General features: G+C 47.9%; 1 protein-coding gene across 2 annotated transcripts in view; it reads right to left on the bottom strand.

Moving 5' to 3' along the window:
* The window catches only part of LOC115659420 (zinc finger protein 271-like), a 44,416-nt gene extending 34,065 nt beyond the window's left edge, over positions 1-10,351 (bottom strand). Inside the window, exon 1 of one of the 2 annotated variants that reach the window (XM_030579507.1) lies at positions 10,323-10,351. The gene's annotated coding sequence lies outside the window, so the exon portion shown is untranslated. Of the gene's footprint in view, positions 1-9,560; positions 9,783-10,322 lie in introns of those variants that run through there. The other variant, XM_030579506.1, reaches the window with a different exon arrangement.
* Between the last annotated feature and the right edge of the window lie 9,430 nt (positions 10,352-19,781).

Genomic DNA, 19,781 nt, shown 5'->3' with positions numbered 1-19,781 from the left:
GCAATCCATTTGGCAGGCAGACAAAAGCAACAGGCACTGGGAGAACAAATTCAGGTTTTGTGGAAGCAGGTAGCAACCCCCACTCTCCTCCCAGAGCCAGGAACAAAACCAGGGGTACAAGTTTCCAGCCCTTTGCTTTAACCCACAGAGCCCCACTCCCCACGCAGAGCTAATTATAGAACCCTTTTGCTCAAATATTTTCACATACTGGTTAAGTTTTCCTTTATATCCTCTCAGTTTGCCAAGCTCACTGCTGCTGTCTGTACTTTAAAATGACCACACAGAGTTAATTAACCTCTCTTGGCTCATGTCTCCCTCCCTTCCTATATTGCGCTCCACCTGCTCGCTCCTTTCTTCTGCTCTCTTTGTTTTCAAAGTTAGAGTTATTACAGAAACCCAGGTCGCAGGAAGAAATGGTGCAACTAAAAACATCACTAAAATACGTAACGTGGTAACTTTACTTAAATAAGTCCAGTAAAGTAACTATTCTAATGCTTCAGGAATGCAACATCTGAAGAGACTCGTAACTTTTTTCCAGATATGGTTGCTAAGCAACAGAAATGATAACTCTGCTTCTAATCCTAGCCCCTAACTAAGGGTATGTCTACCCTACGGGATTATTCCAAACTTACATAAACCAGTTTTGTAAAACAGATGGTATAAAGTCGAGCGCACGCGGCCGCACTAAGCACATTAATTTGGCGCTGTGCGTCCATGTACCGAGGCTAGCGTCGATTTCTGGAGCGTTGCCCTGTGGGTAGCTATCCCGTAGCTATCCCATAGTTCCCGCAGTTGGCCCTGCGCATTGGAATTCTGGGTTGAGATCCCAATGCATGATGGTGCAAAAACAGTGTCATGGGTGATTCTGGGTAAATGTCATCACTCATTCCTTCCTCCGTGAAAGCAATGGCAGACAATCATTTCGCGCCCTTTTCCCCTGGATTGCCCTGGCAGACGCCATAGCATGGCAACCATGGAGCCCATTTTGCCTTTTGTCACTGTCACCGTATGTGTACTGGATGCCGCTGACAGAGGCGGTATGCAGCGCTACACAGCAGCATTCATTTGCTTTTGCAAGGTAGCAGAGATGGTTACCAGTCGTTCTGTACTGTCTGCTGTGCCATTGTAAATTGGCGATGAGATGACGGTTATTAGTCGTTCTGTACTGTCTGCTGCTGTCATGGGTGCTCCTGGCTGACCTTCACTGAGGTCGGCTGGGGGCGCAAAGACAAAAAAGGGAATGACTCCCCGGGGTTATTCCCTCCTTTATGTTGTATCTAAAAAGAGAGTCAGTCCTGCCTAGAATATGGGGCAAGTGTACTAGAGAAGCAGTGTACCAGAGAACACAGCCGCTCTGTGTCAGATCCCGCAGAAATGATGAGTTGCATGCCATTCTAGGGGGTGCCCCTGCAAGAACCCCACCCATTGCTTCCCTGCTCCCCCAACCCTCCTGAGCTACTGTTGCAGTGTCCCCCCCCCATTTATGTGATGTAGTAATAAAGAATGCAGGAATAAGAAACACTGACTTGTTAGTGAGATAAAATGAGCGGGAGGCAGCCTCCAGCTGCTATGATGAGGACGGTTACCAGCCGTTCTGTACCATCTACTGGGAATGACTGGGGTCATTCCTATTTTTACCCAGGCGCCCCTGGCCGACCTCACCTGAGGCCAGCCAGGAGCACTCACGGGATGATGACAAGGACGGCTACAAGTCCTTCTGCACTGTACCGCCTGCCACCGGGGAGGGGAGGGGAGGGGAGGGTGCTGCTGTTCAGTGCCGCAGCATTGCGTCTACCAGCAGCATGCAGTAGACATGGGGTGACACTGAAAAAAGTCAAGAAACGATTTTTTTCCCTTTTGTTTCGGGAGGGGGGGTAAATTGACGAGATATACCCTGAACCACCCTGGACAATGTGTTTGACTCTACAGGCATTGGGAGCTCAGCCAAGAATGCAAATGCTTTTCAGAGACTGCGGGGACTCTGGGATAGCTGGAGTCCTCGTTACCCCCTCTCTCCCTCCATGAGTGTCCATTTGATTCTTTTGCTTTCCGTTACGCTTGTCACACAGCACTGTGCTGTGGACTCTGTATCACAGCCTGGAAATTTTTTTCAAATGCTTTGGCATTTCGTCTTCTGTTAACGGAGCGCTGATAGAACAGATTTGTCTCCCCATACAGCGCTCAGATCCAGTATCTCCCATATGGTCCATGCTGGAGCTCTTTTTGGATTTGGGATTGCATCGCCACCCGTGCTGATCAGAGCTCCATGCTGGGCAAACAGGAAATGAAATTCAAAAGTTTGTGGGGCTTTTCCTGACTACCTGGCCAGTGCATCCGAGTTCAGATTGCTGTCTAGAGTGGTCACAATGATGCACTGTGAGATACCGCCCGGAGGCCAATACCATCGATTTGCGGCCACACTAACCCTAATCCGATATGGTAATACTGATTTCAGCGTTACTCCTCTCGTCAGGGAGGAGTACAGAAACCGGTTTAAATATCAATATAAAGGGCCTTGTTGTGTGGACGGGTGCAGCATTAAATCGGTTTAACGCTGCTAAAATTGGTTTAAACGCGTAGTGTAGACCAGGCCTAACATATGAAATGTAGGTTTTCCTTAGTTCCATGTAGAAGTATCTGTAATGCTGTGCTTTGTCAACAGTAAACCTGGCCAAGCGCCTTCGCCACTGAACCGAACCTGTGGCCCTTATGAACATCGAGAGCCGCTGAACCCACAAGCTGCCTTTTCTGCTACTGTACCCAACATTGGCGCCCTGAGAGCAGCAACACTAGCAGCATTAGCTCTACTCCACAGCACGAATGCCACATACCACTCAGGTAATAAGGCTCACAACAGCTGGAGCCCAAACCCCTCCCCTTTGCTGAGAAAGAATCTGGTTTTAGGTGAGCTGCACTGAACAGGACCTACCTGCAGCTCTTCTACACTCAGACATGGAGTCTGCTCCCCAGAAACAATCCCACACTTGTTACACTGAGCAGCCCCATCTCCATTAGTCTCATGCAATGTTCCGTTTAATTTTTTCCACCCACACGCGGAATAAACTTCATTATGTGCGTCAAGGTAATGTGAGCCACCAGCAGAAACAAAAACCTTGATGTAATATATATTTTTTAAAAGTTACCAATAGGGATAATTACTCCAGCAAGGACACATTAGGCATTTTAGAATTCACTACTCAAAAAATTAAATGTAAGTGTAAGAGAGAAATAAAAATTATGAAATGCACAGACCAGTCAAAAACTAAAATAACCGAACTTTGAAAGAATAAAATTACAGAGAATGTATATGCATTGCAGGAAGTATCAAGAAGGAGCAACGAAAACAATAATACTATGAGATGTGTGACACACACAGAGACTGTATGTGTGTGTGTGTGTGACACACACACAGATACTTTATTTGTGCTGGTTGCTGGGGAACTTTCTGAGAGACGCTATCCACTGTCTCTTTAAGGCACTCACTGAAAGCTCTCGTCCTCCTGAACCACGTGCCCCTTGCCCCACCCTGTGGAGATGGGGTATATGGGCAGGGGTAGACTCGTGTGTGTGTGTGACAGACAGAGAGACAGACAGACACACACACAGAGTGTGCTGGCTACTGGGGAAGTCTCTGAGAGACTGTACACTGCCTCTTAAGGCGTGTGAGCGCGCGCGCGCACACACGTTTAAACCTCAGAGCTGCAGCAAGTTCTGAGCCCTATCCCCTCTACCCTGCTTCGCAGAGATGGGGTACTGAGGCTGGGGGACCCCATAACATCAATTCCCTCTCCACCCCCCCACTCTGCACAGCCAGCAGGAGGGTCTCAGGAGCAGCTGCAAGAGCAATGTGGCTGCAAAGCAGCAGGGGCGAGCGGCACCTGAACACATGCTGCCAGCTGCATATGCGTGGCTCTGCTAATCAATTGCATGACAATTGACTCTCTCCTGGGCAGCTGTCCAACAGCGTAGCTTCCAGGAACACAGTCACTGGATTTTCCTCCAACACTCTTTCACTTATCCATCATTAAACACACAGACAGCTCTCCTATTTCACAGAACTGCTGACAATCCCCATGGCAGGGAGACCCCTGTGTTGACACAAACTATACAACTCAGTGTGCAAATGATACAGACTGGATGCTCTAGGTACACATGCCCCTCTTCCCCTCGATCAGGCCGGGGGAACTCAGACCCACAGTTCCTCATGTCACAACCACAGCTCTGCGCCAATCCCCAAATTTATCCCCCGATTTCCTCATCTCACAATCACACCTCTAGCCACCTGCTCCAACTTATTCCTCTGCCATTCACTACAGCTTCACGTAGCCCAGTGAATGCAGCTGGAGTACATGTGGATAACTCCCAGTGGCTACTGCCAATTCCAAAGGGAAAGAGTTAAGGTTGCCCAGGCATGGACCTCCACTCTGGATTTCCTAGTTTTGAGAGGTTTGAGTTTTGCTGAACTCCATGTGCTGGAACGGCTCAGGACAGCACTGGGCACCCTTAGTGCTGCATTAATGAAGTTGTCAGTGAATATGGATGTTCAATAAACACACAGAAAAGGATGGTTCCCCACCCCTCCTGACATTCACACACCCAGACAAGGCAACTTGAAGATGGGAAAGGAAGGCGGATGGAGCTGGGAGGTTTCCTGGTAGTGGGAGGGGGTAGCAGCAGGGGATGACTGGCAGTGGGGATGGGGGGAGCAGAGTTGGGTTATGGTGTGGGGCAGCAGCTGGGACTGGGTAACCTGGGGCTGGGCAGTCTTCATGTGGGAGATTTGCTTCTCCCTCCCCCTCATGTGCCCCTTCCATGCCCTGTTGCCAGCAGAGAATGGCCAACCTGGGGAATGGCTCAGGGCAACAATTCCCTACCAAACAAGGACAAAGCACTGCAGATACAAGGCATAGGAAACACCCCAAATGTGATGAAATATTGAATTGACACCAGAGAATTAGAGAGAAGATGGGGCAAAAGCTGAATGGAGAAATTGTCAATAATTTGAGAGAAAAGAAGAAAAAAAATCAACATAGATTTGATATTCATATTTGATAATTAAAGAGAAATTTGACAGAATTGGAGAGGATTTTATAAATCTCTCTGAGGGAAGTGGCAAAATCAGAGGGGATTTCAAGCTCTCCCCCCAACCAATTTCCTGACTGCTCTCAACTCACACTGTCTCCCCCTCCAGATCTGTCCTTCCCCCACCCTCTCCTGCTTGGCACCTCCATACCCCAGACACACAAAGGGGAACCCCACTGAGCCGGTCTCTTCCCCTCCTCAATCCCCAGTTTTGCCACTGGGCAGATCCTGGCAGGAGATCAGTGGCTTCACTGCTGTTAAGGCAGCTCGGATCCCACCCACAGCTGCATTAACAACAAGTAGCAGATTCCCAGGGGCTGTGAGATCCAAGGCTCCTGGTGACATTTGCACAGAGTTACTTTTCTGACAATCCCCACGGTCTCTCTCTGTCACCTGGAGTCTCCGGCTCAGCAGTTGGGGTTGGCAGAGCCTGGGGCTGCGTTAGGGGGCTAGTTCCAGTCACTGGAGGAAGTACCCGCCTGGACTGGGAAGGGAGGAGGCTTTAATGAAGGTCTCTCCACAGCACAGAGCCTGCTGAGGAGCAGCAGTGACTCAGTCTGGGCTCCTAGATCACAGGGGAGGCAGCACCATCCCACCCAAGAAATTCAACACTGATACCTTGAGTAAAGAGAGACAGAGAGATCAGCCTCCCCTCCCTTAGCAACAGCCAGAACCTTCTGGTGACAGCACCTAAGGACACCACTTCTGGGTTCTTATTGGCTCCCATGTTAATCCAAAGTCATTCCTTTTCCTTCCTTGCAGCCCAATGAGACCAGAAATGTGAATTGGGGAGGGGAAGATGCCAAAATCTGTTTAAACACATCCTGGGAGGGGAGGTTCCACGCTTTCCCCCTCTCCTGGTCCCCACATCTGGAGTAAGGACTCAGAGTAACGATCTTCCCTCCAAACCCTGAACATCCTACAGTTCTGAAGGGGAAGAGAAACAACATCTGTGGTGATTTTATATTAGTATTTGATCAATGGAGAGAAAGTTATCACCACCGCTGATCGGCCATTCACACAGCCCTGGACAATGCTGCTTTAACAGGAGACAGGAATGGATGGAGGAGCCAGAAGATTCAAAAAAATTCCATGTCCTGTCACAGGCTAAAAATGGCCACCATGGACCCACCCCAGAAATGGCTGGGTCTCAGCACTGCAGGAAGAGAACCCTCATGGTGACGGTTCACCATGGGCTCTGGGGACCCTTCTGGTGAAAGCAGCTATCGAAATGTGAGGAGTTAGTATAGGAGGATGGAGTGTCTCAGCTGCTCTGGGCAATGCCCAGGGGAACAGGGACGCATCCACACACAGAGCAGCCCTCTGAGGGGAGTGAACCCCTTGTCTCGCACCATCAGGGGAAAGGAAAATTCAGTCAGGGTCTGGGAGACACCAGATTGTGTGAGGCCCAGAAAGAGTGAGGCCCTGCCTAGGATGTGCATCTGTAATGGAGCAAGTCACTCTGATCAGCAATCCTGTGGATTTTAATGGAGATAAAGGGGGAAAACAAATGATTCTCAAATGTGAGGGGGAAAGTTGATCACTGGGAAATTTAACCCCTCTGCAACCTGCACTACGGAGAATGACTCATGGCAGCAAGTTCCCTCCAAAAAGGAGAAGGGCCTGAAAAATATGGAGAACACCTCAAAGCCTAAAAGGATTTTTTAAAAATCAATCATTTATAATTACACTGTACCCTCGCTAGAACGTGGGGTTTTGGATCCGTGTGCAGTCCCGCATTAACGTGGGGACCAGATTACCATGGATTCCAATGAAGGGAATTAAATTTGGGATCCATGCACAGCCCTCACTATAAGTGAATTCGCGCTATACAGACTCGCGTTCTAGCGAGGGTCCACTGTAGTGGGAAATGGCAAAATCTGAAATGGGTCATGAGTGTTCTCAAAAGAAAAAGGGCAAATATGAGGAATTTGTCACAAATTGGAGGAAAATGGAAAAGTCTGAGGGATTTTATATCAACAGTTGATACAAGGCAAAGAGAGAAAATCTCAGTGGATTTCATATCAATATTTGATAATGAGGCAGAGAAAGGGCAAAATGTGCACGGATTTTATATCAATCAATATTCAAAGATTTAAGAAAAATACATTGTCTGAGGAGATTTGATGTTAATATCAGATGATTAGACGGGGAAAATCTCACGGGATAATAAATCATAGATAATGAGAGAGAAAATGGGGCAAAATGTTCAGGAATTTTGTTAATATTTTAGAACTGAGGAGAAAATGGGGCAAAAACTAAACATTTCCTAATATGAGAGGAAAACATGAATATCTGGGAGGACTTTATCTCAATATTGAAGAATTGGAGGGAAAGTGGGAATGTATAAGGGGATTTGTGATGGGATGCAGCTGGCCTTTGCAGCTCCCTAGGATCTAAAGATTTTATTAAAGTAAATGCTTGAAATGAAATATACACAGGTTGAGAGGGAAGATACTGTACATCTGGGGTCAGGCTTGGGTTATGGGCGGTTACAGATACCGTTTGCAAAGATACATACATATTGCATAACCGGCATAGACCCAGATTGAGGTGCAAGGGTTTTTAAAGTGTCAGTGAATAAGTGGGTTGGGGTTCGCCATCCATGGAATGAATAAGGAGTCCAAGTCAGTATTGGTGAAGCGGATAGGTACATGGGTCAGGTGCGTCCCTTGGCCCCTCAAGGAAGGAAGTGGGTTATTTCCCTGGTCGGCTGTCTCAATTACTCACATCCCACCACAGGATGGGTGGCGTCCACTGGCTCCCTTAACGCCTTCGAGGAGCAGTGGGCCTTCTCCGGGGTTCTCTGCTCGGTGTCCCCATCAGGTTCCCTTCGTTTAGCCCTATGACCTCACTCCCGATCCTGTTTTTTCATTAGTTGTCCCTCGTAATTACTTGGTGTCCCAGACCTGTGGGTCCTCCCCTTAGGCTGGGGGGAGGCCCTTTAGAAGTGGGCGGGCAACCTCTGGATGCCAATAGGCCTACACAGGCCTCACAGAAGCAGCCAATCAGAGCCCAGCAGGCTCAGATTAAAGAAGCTGCAGGGGCCCAGCAAGTCAGTCAGTCTGTGGCTGGGACCAGAAGAGTAAAGCAAGGGGGCTCTTCCCTTGCCTGGAGAGAGGGAAGAACCCTGCAATAAGGCTGCAGATAAAAGGGGCCTGTAAGAAGCGGCCCAGGGAAATAGCAGTGATGGATTGGAGCAAGCAGTACATGGCTGCTGTTTATAGGGCCCCTGGGTTCGAACCTGGGGTAATGGTCGGGCTCCCCTGGCAACAGGTAAAATGGGATAAGCCCCCAAAAAGGGGACAGACCTCCTCTGGGAGCCTGAACAAAGAGCTCAATTAAAAGGACCTGGAGCTGAAGGCCCTAGTGAGGAGTAGACTGCTTCTTTATTGGACTCTAATGCCCTGGCAAGGGTTCACTGAGACTTTGGGACTTGGCCAGGGGCCCGACCATGAAATTCCCACCAAGCTGGCTGGCAGCCTGCAGGGAACAGCAGGAGGAGAAAAGGTCTGGGATGCTGCATGATGCTGCTCTGAGATCTTCCAAAGGTGAGTGTCCCATTAGGGGATCATACAGCAGCATACAACAAACAGCACAAAGTGATGAGTTCCCCTTGCCTGACATTCACAGGGGCAGCAGGCAATGCTCCTTTAACAAAAGCACAGAGGGTGGAGGAGCCAGAAGGCCTTAGGGGATGGGCAGGGGGGTCTGGCAATGGGACTGGTAGCTAGTGGCTGAAGGGGCCTGGGGTGGGGGAGAAAGGGAACCAGTGGGGCTGGGCAGCCTCCCTTCCATGCCCTGCTGCTGGCTCCCACCCCAGATGCAGCTGTGCCCCATGGCTCTGCCAAACTGCACCCATCACCCCATTCCTACTTGGCAAATGACTCATGGCAACAATTTTCCCCTAAACAAGGACAAATTGCTGCAGAGAAAATGGGTGGGAAACCCCCCAAATCTGAGGAGATTGTAAATTCTGCACTGGGGAGAGAATGGGGAAACGCTGTGGCCGAGAACAGAGGCACTCAATCCTGGGAGAGGGAAGAAGGGAAAGCGACAGGGGTTTTACAGCCCTGTTTGCTAATTCTGGAGCAATGGGGCAGAGCTGGGAGGATTTGATCCCTCTGGGAGAGGGAAGAGGTAAAATCAGAGGGGATTTCACACACCCCACCCCCCGCCCTATGGGCACTCGCTCTTCTCCTCTCCCTGTGATGTCCTGGCTGCACAGAGGGGTAAATCTCCCCCACGTCACATGGTCTCTCTGCCCCCCCACCCTCCTTTTCCCTTCGCCCCCGCCATATTGTCCCCCCCCCCCCGGCTGCCCATTCCCCCGAGCCCCCCCGTGTCTTTTCCCATCTCAGCCCCGGGAGGCGCGGTCCCAGCGCGGGAGTAGACCCCGCGGGGGGGGGCGCGGGGAGATCCCGGGCTCCCGGGGACGCGGTGCGGAGTCACGTTCCGGCCCGGCCCGGCCCTGTTACCTGGGTCTCCGGCCCGGAGCTGGTGCCGGGTTAACAGCGGAGCCGGGCCCGGCGCTAGTCCCAGCCTCCTTGGCCGGCGCAGAAGCAGCTGCACCAAAGGTCTCCCCGTGGCGCAGCCCCGCGGGAGCAGCAGCTAATCAGCCCCGGCTCGCAGCGGAGGGAGGGAGGCGGCAGCGCCCGGCTCGGGGCTGCCCGGGACCTGCTCGGCCCTTTGTTCTCTCCAGCGCCGCCTCCTCCCAGCGCCGCCCGCTCCGCTGCTCCAGCCCCTTCCTGTGTCCCGCAGCAGCGGCCCCCACCCGCGGGTGCCTGCAGCGCTCCCCGCCCCGGGGCTCTCTCAGCCCGGGACCAGCGCAGCCCGGGCCCCGCCCGCAGCAGCTCCCGAGCCGGGCACGGCAGGGGGAGACCTCGGGGTGAGGGCTGGGACCGAGGAGGAAAGTGCTTCTGCCTCCCCGGCACCCTCGTCCCAGCTCCGCTCCCGGGCCGGGGCGGCCGGTCCCAGCGCTGCTGCAGGCGCCCGACGGGCTGGGCTGGCTCCTCCAGCTGCTCGGTCACATCTGCTGAGGCCCCTCCCGGGGCTGGGCCCGTGTCTTGCTGGCCTGGGGCCACAGGGGGGCAAACCGGAGGGGGGATGGGCAGAGTCTGTGCAGGGGCAAACCGGATGGCCGGGGGGAAACCAGGGGCAGGGGGTAGGAGCTGGTGTAAGAATAGGGCACAGGCCCTGCTGGGGAGGGGAAACCGCGGAGCAGAGAGGATAAAACTGACCGATCTGCGCTGTCTGACATGGGGGACCAAGGGTGGGTGGCATTTTTCTCTCTCCCAGGATGGTACATCTCAACACGGGCTTCTTTCTTAAAGGCACAGTGCATCCCAATGCCTAGGCATGGCTGCTCTTCCCTATCTGAAATAATGTACTGAGCTACCATAGGCGTGTGGATTCAGGGAAATATTTTACATACACTCCTCCAATTACAATTGTCATACATATTTTTAGTGTTTAAAAGAATCCTTCATCAGCTATATGTCCGCATAAAGCCTCATAATAGTTTACAAATTTGTCTTATCTACCGTTACGATTCCCCGAATCTGATTCTCCTTTTCTTGTTATCCAGTGTAAATGTAGTTTCACGCAATCAAAGGAACATGGATTCAGCAAAATAGTTTACATGCACCTCTCAAAGAATAATTGTCATTAGGGCTGTCAATTAATCTTATTTAACTCAAGTGATTAACTCAAAACAAATTAACTTGATTAAAAATTAATAACCATCAGTTTTTTTTAATTGCACTGTTGAACAATAGAATACTGATTAAAAATTATATTTTGGATGTTTTTTCAATGTTTTCAAATGTACTGATTTCAATTACAACACAATACAAAGTGTACAGTGCTCACTTTACACCTCTATCCCAATATAACGTGACCCAATATAACACAAATTCGGATATAACGTGGTAAAGCAGCGCTCCAGAGGGCGAGGCTGTGCATTCCGGCAGATCAAAGCAAGTTTGATATAACGTGGTTTCACCTATAACACAGTAAGATTTTTTTTTTTTGGCTCCCAAGGACAGCATTATATTGGGGTAGAGGTGTTTATTATATTTGATTACAAATATGTGCAGTGTTAAAGAGAGAAACAAAAGAAATAGTATTTTTCAGTTCACCTCATACAAGTACTGTAGTGCAATCTCTTTAATGTGAAAGTCCAACTTAAAAATATAGGTTTGTTTGGTTTTTTTGTTAGGGAACTGCACTCAAAAACAAAACAATGTAAAACTTTTGAAGCTGTAAGTTTACTCAGTCCTACTTCTTCAGCCAATTGCTAAAACAAACAAGTTTGTTTACATTTATGGGAGATAATGCTGCCTGCTTATTTACAATGTCACCTGAATGTGAAAACAGGCATTCACATGTCACTTTTGTAGCCAGTATTGCAAGATATTTACGTGCCAGATATGCAAAACATTGATATGTCCCTTCATGCTTTGGCCACCATTCCTAAGGGTTCACTTCCTACTACCACCAAGGGGTAAAGACTCTCTAGGCTATAGCCAAGGTAGTGGACAACTGGAGGAATGTAGATTCACTGCCCTCCCTGCTCCCAGGAGAGGAGTGGGAGGAGGCACTGGAAGAACCCAGTCCTAGTTTCAAACCCAAAGTTTATGGGTGGCAACAGAGCTTGCCTTACCATGAGGCGAACTGAAGTGGCCACCTCAGGTGCCAGAGTGTGGGAGGCGCCACTAGGCCCCAGAGTGTAGAAAATTGTGTCTGCTGCTGGTGCATATGTAATCTCCCTGCTCTAGATGCACAGAGCTGGTTGAGTGCTGTGCTGGAGGAAGCAGGGCACAAGAGACATGGCAGGCAGGCAGCAGAAAAGGTGAGAGGGAATAACAGAAAGCAGCAGGAGTTGCAGGGAGAGAGAGAGAGAGAGAGAGAGAGAGGAGGAGGCACCTCTTATGTACCTCTCCAGCATCCCCAAGAGCCTGGACTGATTCACACCAGCTTCTCAGGGAGCTTCCTGTTTCCTGCTGCTTCCCTGAACCCACTTGAGAACAGGCAGTCAGCTGAAGTAGTAGGAGCCAGTTATATCTTCCCTCACTCAGGCCCTGATACCAGCCTGTTTATTTGTCCCCTTCAACTGAGTGTTGAGAGCCACTCTAGCTGGCGCAGAACAGCAGTCATGAGTGAAAGAAGAAAACGCCCCTCAGGGGGCAGCATTCAGAAAAAGACAGAAAGCAAAGGAAGCTTTTCTAGCTAAGCAGGAAGGAGCTCTCCTGAGATACCTAGACACAAATGTTCAGGGTGAGCCTTCCAGCCCCAGTGAGGATGTGAGTGGTGAGGAGATACCTGATCTTCCAATTAGTCAGAGTGCAGGTGACCTGGCAGCTACTGCAGCATCCATATCTCCATCTCAAATGGATGTAAACTTGCACATTCCTGAAGAAAAGTGTAGATCAGAGAAGAGTGTGGTGGAGGTGCAAGAAACAGCTGCTGCTGAGTTTAGTTCCTTAAATCTAGATTCAGGACTGTGGACCCACTTAGCAGTAGCCTGAGGGACTTCCTTGCACTGCCTGGGCCACAGCAAGTGAAAAACTTCATGTTCCCCAAAGACAATGAAAATAGAAGTTTCCATCCAACACATCACTGGCGTGAAATCCCCAGTGGTGACAAAGTGGAGAGGCCATGGCTTGTGTACTCAAACCCAGAATACTGCATACTGTTTTTGTTGCAAACTCTTCCAGTCTAATGTTCCAGCCACATTGGGTTCTACAGGAACAAAAGACAGGAAAACTCTGGCTAGAAATCTGGCATGCCATGAGAAGGCAGCAAGTCACCACACAGCATTCCATAGGTGGAAAGAGCTTGAGATGAGACTAAGATTAAAGGCCACCATAGATGATCAGCATCAAGAGAAGACTGCATCAGAGTCTCTTTACTGGAAAAATGTTCTGAAAAGGCTCATTGCCATTGTGACAATGCTTGCTACCCAAAACCTAGCACTTCAGATCGGCTGTATGTGCCAAACAATGGAAACTTCCTTCAAATTGTGGAGCTGATGGCTGAGTTTGATGCTGTACTCCAGGAGCATCTAACAAGAGTCACCACCAAATGTACACACACCACAAACTTGGGAAAACAATTCAAATTGATATCATACAGTTACTGGCAACAAAAGTCAAAGAGAAGATTGTGGCAGATCTGAAGACAGCAAGATATTACTCTGTTATTCTGGACTGCACACCTGACATCAACCATATGGAAAAAAATGACTGTTAATGGCATGTTTTGTAACAACAACAGAACTAGTGAAAATGTCCCTGTAGTGGTGACTGTCAGAGCATTTTCTAGAATTTATTGACATTGATGATACTACAGGAGCTGGTATAACAAATGTGCTTCTTAAAAAGCTGGAAGATACGGGAATTGCGATAGCTGACATGAAAGGTCAGGACTACGATAATGGTGCCAACGTGAGAGGAAAGAACAGAGGAGTGCAAACACGGATCCGAGAGTTAAACCCTTGAGCTTTTTTTGTCCCATGCAGTTCTCATTCATTGAACCTGGTGGTCAGTGATGCAGCATCAGCTTCTAGTGAGGCTGCTGAATTTTTTAATGTAATTCAGAGCATCTATGTATTTTTCTCTGCATCAACTCATCAATGGCAAGTTTTGAAGCAACCTCTGGGAACATCCTCTGACATTGAAACCACTGAGTGCCACATATGGGAAAGTCAAGTGGAGGCGATAAATCCTATCCAACACCAAACTGGGAAGATAGATGATGCCATAGTTGCCATTATGGAGGATAATGCTATGACAGGAACTGTTCATGGGAGAACAGTGGCAGAGGGAAATGGAATCACCAGAAACATACTGTGATAGACCCAGGCCAGCTGGGAAGAGCAGAGTGATAGAAGGGAGCTATACTGGCTACTGGATAAGCAGCTTCTGTTCCCTGAGTGACCAGAGCAGGGGCTGCTCCAGACTAATGAGAACACCTGACTCCAATGAACCTGCTAAGAGTCAGGTGAGGCTGTTAAGCACCTGACTCTAAGGCCCTTCTGATGCTATAAAAGGGCTCACTCCAGTCAGGCTAAAGGGAGCCAGGGGGGAGGAAGTGCATGTGAGGAACTGGGAGCAAGAGGTGTGCAAGAAGCTGAGTAAGTAGGCAAACTGCTGGAGGACTGAAGTATAAGTGTTATCAGACATCAGGAGGAAGGTCCAGTGGTAAGGACAGAGGAGGCCATGGGGAAGTAGCCCAGGGAGTTGTAGCTGTTGCGCAACTCTACCAGGAGGCACTCTAGACAGCTGCAGTCCACAGGGCCCTGGGTTGGAACCTGGAGTAGAGGGCAGGCCCAGGTTCCCCCCCAAAGCTCCCAACTCCTGATCAAACACACGAGGAATTGACCTGGACTGTGGCTTCTACCAGAGGGGAAGGTCTCTGGGCTGTTTCCCAACCCACAGGGTGAATCTGTGAGGCGAGCAATTCTGCCAATAAGCACAGGACCTACCAAGGTAGAGGAAGAACTTTGTCACAATACATATCTTCAAATTTCTGTGTGGCTTAGTGTTGTGGCATGACCTACTGTTTGAAATAAATGTTGTAAGCAAGAGATTCCAAGGTGTTGACCTTGCTATATCTGGAGCAATGGAACAACTGGACAAAGCAAAGTCATACCTACAGTCTCTTATGGGTCAGATGAGGGATTTCAAAACGTTCTGAAGACTGCACAGAAGTTGTCAGAGGAACTTCCCACTGAAGCTATTTTCCTCCCCATTCAAGCATCCAAGAATCACCAAAGAAGACATTTTGATTACGAGGCAGAGGGTAATCCCATAAGAGACTCCAAACTACAATTCAAAGTTGAATTCTTTAACCAGGTGCTAGATTGTGCAATATAGTCAGTTGAAGAACATTTCATGCAGCTCAAGGAACACAGCAGTACATTTGGGATGTTGTATGATTTTCCAAAACTCCTCACTATACCCGAAGAAGACCTGCACCAGCAATGCAGGGCACTAGAGACTGTGTTGACACATGACATGCATGATATTGATGCAAGTTATTTAGGTGATGACCTGAAAGCCCTCTCAACATACATTTCAGCAGCATCAACTCCAAAGGCTGTTCTGGAATATATGTGCACAAATAAGATGACCACCCTCTTTCCAAATGCTTTTGTTGCTCTGCGCATACTTCTAACACTTCCTGTAACAGTTGCCAGTGGAGAACGCAGCTTCTCCAAGCTGAAGTTAATAAAAACACACCTACGCTCCACAATGACACAGGAGAGGTTGGTTGGCATTGCAACCATCTCAATAGAGCATGAGCTGTCCCAGACTGTGGACCTTTCAGCAGGAAGCAATTCAAATCTTTGCAACCAAGAAGGCATGGAAAGCACCACTTTGATTATTCAAACAGATAAAAATGCCAGTGTTTACTGTGCAGACAAGAAAAGTCACATTTGCTGTTTAGGCGTTTGAAAGTTAAGTGTTACTTAACATTTTTTTGAACAAGGCATTTTAAGTTTTTTTCCTTTATTGGGATAGGTAGCAGAGAAGTACCATGAGAAAAGTAGAACAGGAAGAAGGCAAAATTGAGACCTTTCAAAGTTTTGGCCCAATCAAGGGAGCGTGGGGGCGTCATTTGAGCTCTCCACCTCAGGTGCCAAAATGTTGTGGGCCAGCCTTGGGTGGCAAAAGTGACAAGACTGAAAAGCCTACAGATATTTAAAAAACACCATAATAGAAGCTTAAACTATTTTTATACCTCTGTGATACAGCATGCCATAGGGCAGCAGGAGAGGGTTAGAAGGGAGCCTTATTCCCTGTAAAGGGAAGAAAGTTTGCTAGATTAATTAGAGCACCTGAAGCCAATTAGAGCATCTGCAGTCAGTCCCATGATAAAAACCCCTGATTCAATCAGACAGTGTGGGAGCTGGAGCAGAGAACAGTTTGAAGGGAAGCAGAGGAAAGTTTGGAGAAGTGCTGCTGGGGGCTAAGAAGCCCAAGACCCTAGGTAAGGGGCACCTGGCTTGTGCAGAGGGAGGGCAGGAAGCCCCCCCCCCAAGCTGAAGGGCAGGAGAGGGAAGTAGCCCAGTGGAAGAAACCATCAGTTCAAGTGATTTACCACTATCCTCAGGGCCCCTGGGCTGAGACCTGGAGTAGAGGGCTGGCCCAGGTCCCTTCCCCTCCTCTAGGACATTAGTGGGGCAGGTAATATTCCAATTCAGGGGCAAGAAATGGCACCCTGAAACCCCCCCCCCAAAAGAAGAGACCACAAGACCCATCATAATAGTGCCGGCAATTTGCCACACCTCAAATAAGCAAAAGACACAGAAGCAAACAACAATATATTTTTTTCAAGTACATGAGAAGCAGGAAGCCTGCCAAGCAATCAGTGCGGCCACTGGACACTCAAGGGCCTAAAGGAGCACTCAAGGAAGACACAGCCATTGGGGAGAAGCTAAACGAATTCTTTTCATCTGTCTTCACTGAAGAGCATGTGAGGGAGATTCCCACACCTGACCCATTCTTTTTAGCTGACACATCTGAGGAACTATCTCAGATTCAGGAGTCAATAGAGGAGATTTTGGAACAAATTGATAAATTTACACAGTAATAAGTCACCAGGACCAGATGGGATTCACTGAAGAGTTCTCAAATAACTCAAATTATAGAATTATTAACTGTGGAATGTAACCTATCACTTAAATCAGCCTCTGTGCCAGGTAACTGGTGAATAGCTAATATGGCACCAATTTTTTTAAAAGGCTCCAGAGTTACACACCAGTAAGCCTAACTTAAGTACTAAGCAAATTCATTGCAACTATAGTAAAGAACAGAATTTTCAGACCAGTAGATGAACACAGTTTGTTGGGGAAGAGTCAACATGGCTTTTCTAAATGGAAATCATGTCTCATCAATTTATTAGAATTCTTTGAGGGAGTCAAGAAACATGTGGACAAGGGTGAGCCAGTGAATATAGTGTACTTGAACTTTCAGAGTCTTTGACAAGGTCCCTCTCCAAAGGCTCTTAAGCAAATTAGGCAGTCATGGGATAAGAGGAAAGGTCCTCTTGTGGATCAGTAACTGATAAAAAGATAGGGAGAAAGAGTAGGAATAAATGGTCAGTTTTCACAATGGACAGAGGTAAACAGCAGGATCCCACACCGATATGAACTGGGACCAGTGTTGTTCAATATATTCATAAATGATTTGTAAAAAGGGGTTAAGAGTGAGATGGAAACGTTTGCAGAAGAGACCCATCTTGAGTAAATTTGGTAAATCCAAAGCAGAGTGCAAAGAATTACAAAGGCATCTCACAAAACTGGATGTCTGGACAACAAAATGGCAGATGAAATTCAAAGTTGATAAATGCACGTTGGAAAACATAATCCCAACTATACATACAAAATGACTAGGTTTGTTACCACTCAAGAAAGATCTTTGCATCATTGTGGATAGCTTTCTAAGAACATCCACTCAACAGCAGGAGTCAAAACCACTAACAGAATGTTAGGAACTATTAGGAAAGGTATAGATAAAAAGGTAGTAAATATCACAATGCCACTGTAAAAATAAATGGTACACCGACACCTTGAATATTGTGTGCAGTTCTGGTTGCCCCATCTCAAAAAATAAATATTAGAAATGGGAAGGGTACAGAGAAGGGAAATCAATATTAACTCTATGGAACAGTTTCTGTATTAGGAGAGAGAAAAAGGACAGGGACTGTTCAGCGTGAAGAAGAGATGACTAAGGGGGTATAAGATAGAGGTCTGTAAAATCATGAATGGTGTGGAAAAGGTGAATAAGGATGTGTTATTTACCCTTAAACATAGCACAAGAGCCAGAGGTCACCCGATTCAATTAATAGGCAGCAGGTTTAAAACAAACCAAAGGAAGTACAGTTGAACTCCGTTTATCTGACCCTTCGTTATCCGGCTTTGTGTATTAACTGCACAACCAGCGCACATAGGTCCAGAAGCAGCTGCTCTGTCCTGTGGGCATTAGGTGGTGATGCAACATCACACTTATCTATTCTCTGAATTATCCAATTTTTAAAATTATCCGATCTGGCCCAAGTCCCTATTCGATCAGATAAACAGGGTTTGGCTGTATTTCCCCATCCAACATACGCCCAAAACTATAACTGGGTTAAAAAGGGAATTATTAGATAAGTTGATAGAGCATAAGTCCAACAATGGCTGTTAGCCAAGATGGTCAGGGATGCAACCCCATGCTGTGGGTGTCCCTAAACCTGTGACTGCCAGAAAATGGGATGGGGTGAGAGGGATGACAGATCACTCAATACACTTACCTGTTCTGTTCACCCCTCTGAAGCATTTGGCACTGACCACTATAGGAAGACAGGGTACTGGGCTAGACAGACCATTGGTCTGAGCCAGTATGGTCATTCTTATGTTCTTAACTGTTTGTTTATGCTCACCATCTTTGGGTAAATCACATGCCTGATACCTCAGATCTCTGCCCCCACAGTTAATTTGCTAAAAGAAAACTGGTTCACAGTGAACCTGCAGCAGTCAGGTGTAGATGACTTCCAGATGGTTATAGCAACCGCTTCTGGACCAAATTCACCCCCTTCTTGCATGTCTTCTGACACTGCAGAGTCAGGGCAAGCTCCTTGCAAAACTCCAGAAACATCACTTTCTGCATATGAAAGTTCTGCAGCCACGGCTGGTCATCCCAGGCCTGCATAACAATGTGATCCCACCAGTCTGTGCTTGTGGCCCTTCTCCACAGGTGCTGAACTACATAGGAGGCATCAGCAGTTACACCAAGAATCATGAGCAGCATCAGCCAGTTGACTTGTATCTTCCTCCTCTGACAGGAGCCTTCACTAGCTCTGAATCTGCCACCAGCATCTCACCTATGTTTTGCTCACCTTATGAAACAGGAGTGAAAATGCAAGCATGACAAATTCTTCAAATGGGGCCTCCCCAATGTTACTGGCTCCAGTTGCCGGCAGCTTGCAGACCCAAAACACAGCTTGGCTGGCTGTATTGGTGGGTGAGACAACTTCTGATAAAGTGCTGTGGGAGGGACACTCAAGTGTTTCCATGGTGCAGAAGGAACAAAGGGCTGAAGAGGCTACAGCTGGGAGAGCCCTAGGAAACCTGGGAGCTGATTTGACTAGGTCTGCACAGTGCACTGTGGGCACGTGAACGCTAGTGTGAGACTCAGGTCTTGAAATTCTAAACCCAGGGTCACCGTTCAGTGTGGACTCTCCTGCACAGGCTTAGAAACACTGAGCCAACAGATCGAGTCCCACACACCCGGGCTCACATTGCAGTGACTGTTACAGTCTGGGGGAGACGGTTACACAACTTGTCTCCTTCCGTAATTTTCCTCTTCACAGAAAGTTTATTTTAAAGTTGATCCACATAAATTCCATTTGAAACAGAAATAATTAAAGTCTCTATTGGGTGTCTCTACTCATATACGCTACTTCTCTCAACCCCTTTGGAGTGAGGTTTTACTTCAGCACTGCTTAATCCAAAGGGGCTGAATTACAGCAAATAAACTGAGTATTAGTCACCATTTCCTATAATACTGGTGAGGGGGAGAAAAAGGAAGAGAACCAATATAATTTGCAGTATTACAATATAATTCTGGTTATCACATAATCAGTCTTATTCTGTAATAATTAACATAATCTTTAATTCCATTATCACTAGTAACAACAAACATATTCAAAGA

The sequence above is a fragment of the Gopherus evgoodei genome, chromosome 11 (assembly GCF_007399415.2).
Source record: "Gopherus evgoodei ecotype Sinaloan lineage chromosome 11, rGopEvg1_v1.p, whole genome shotgun sequence".
Lineage (NCBI taxonomy): Eukaryota > Metazoa > Chordata > Testudines > Testudinidae > Gopherus > Gopherus evgoodei.
The sequence above is the reverse complement of the archived record's forward strand: the minus strand, read 5'-3'. Positions and strand labels throughout refer to the sequence as shown.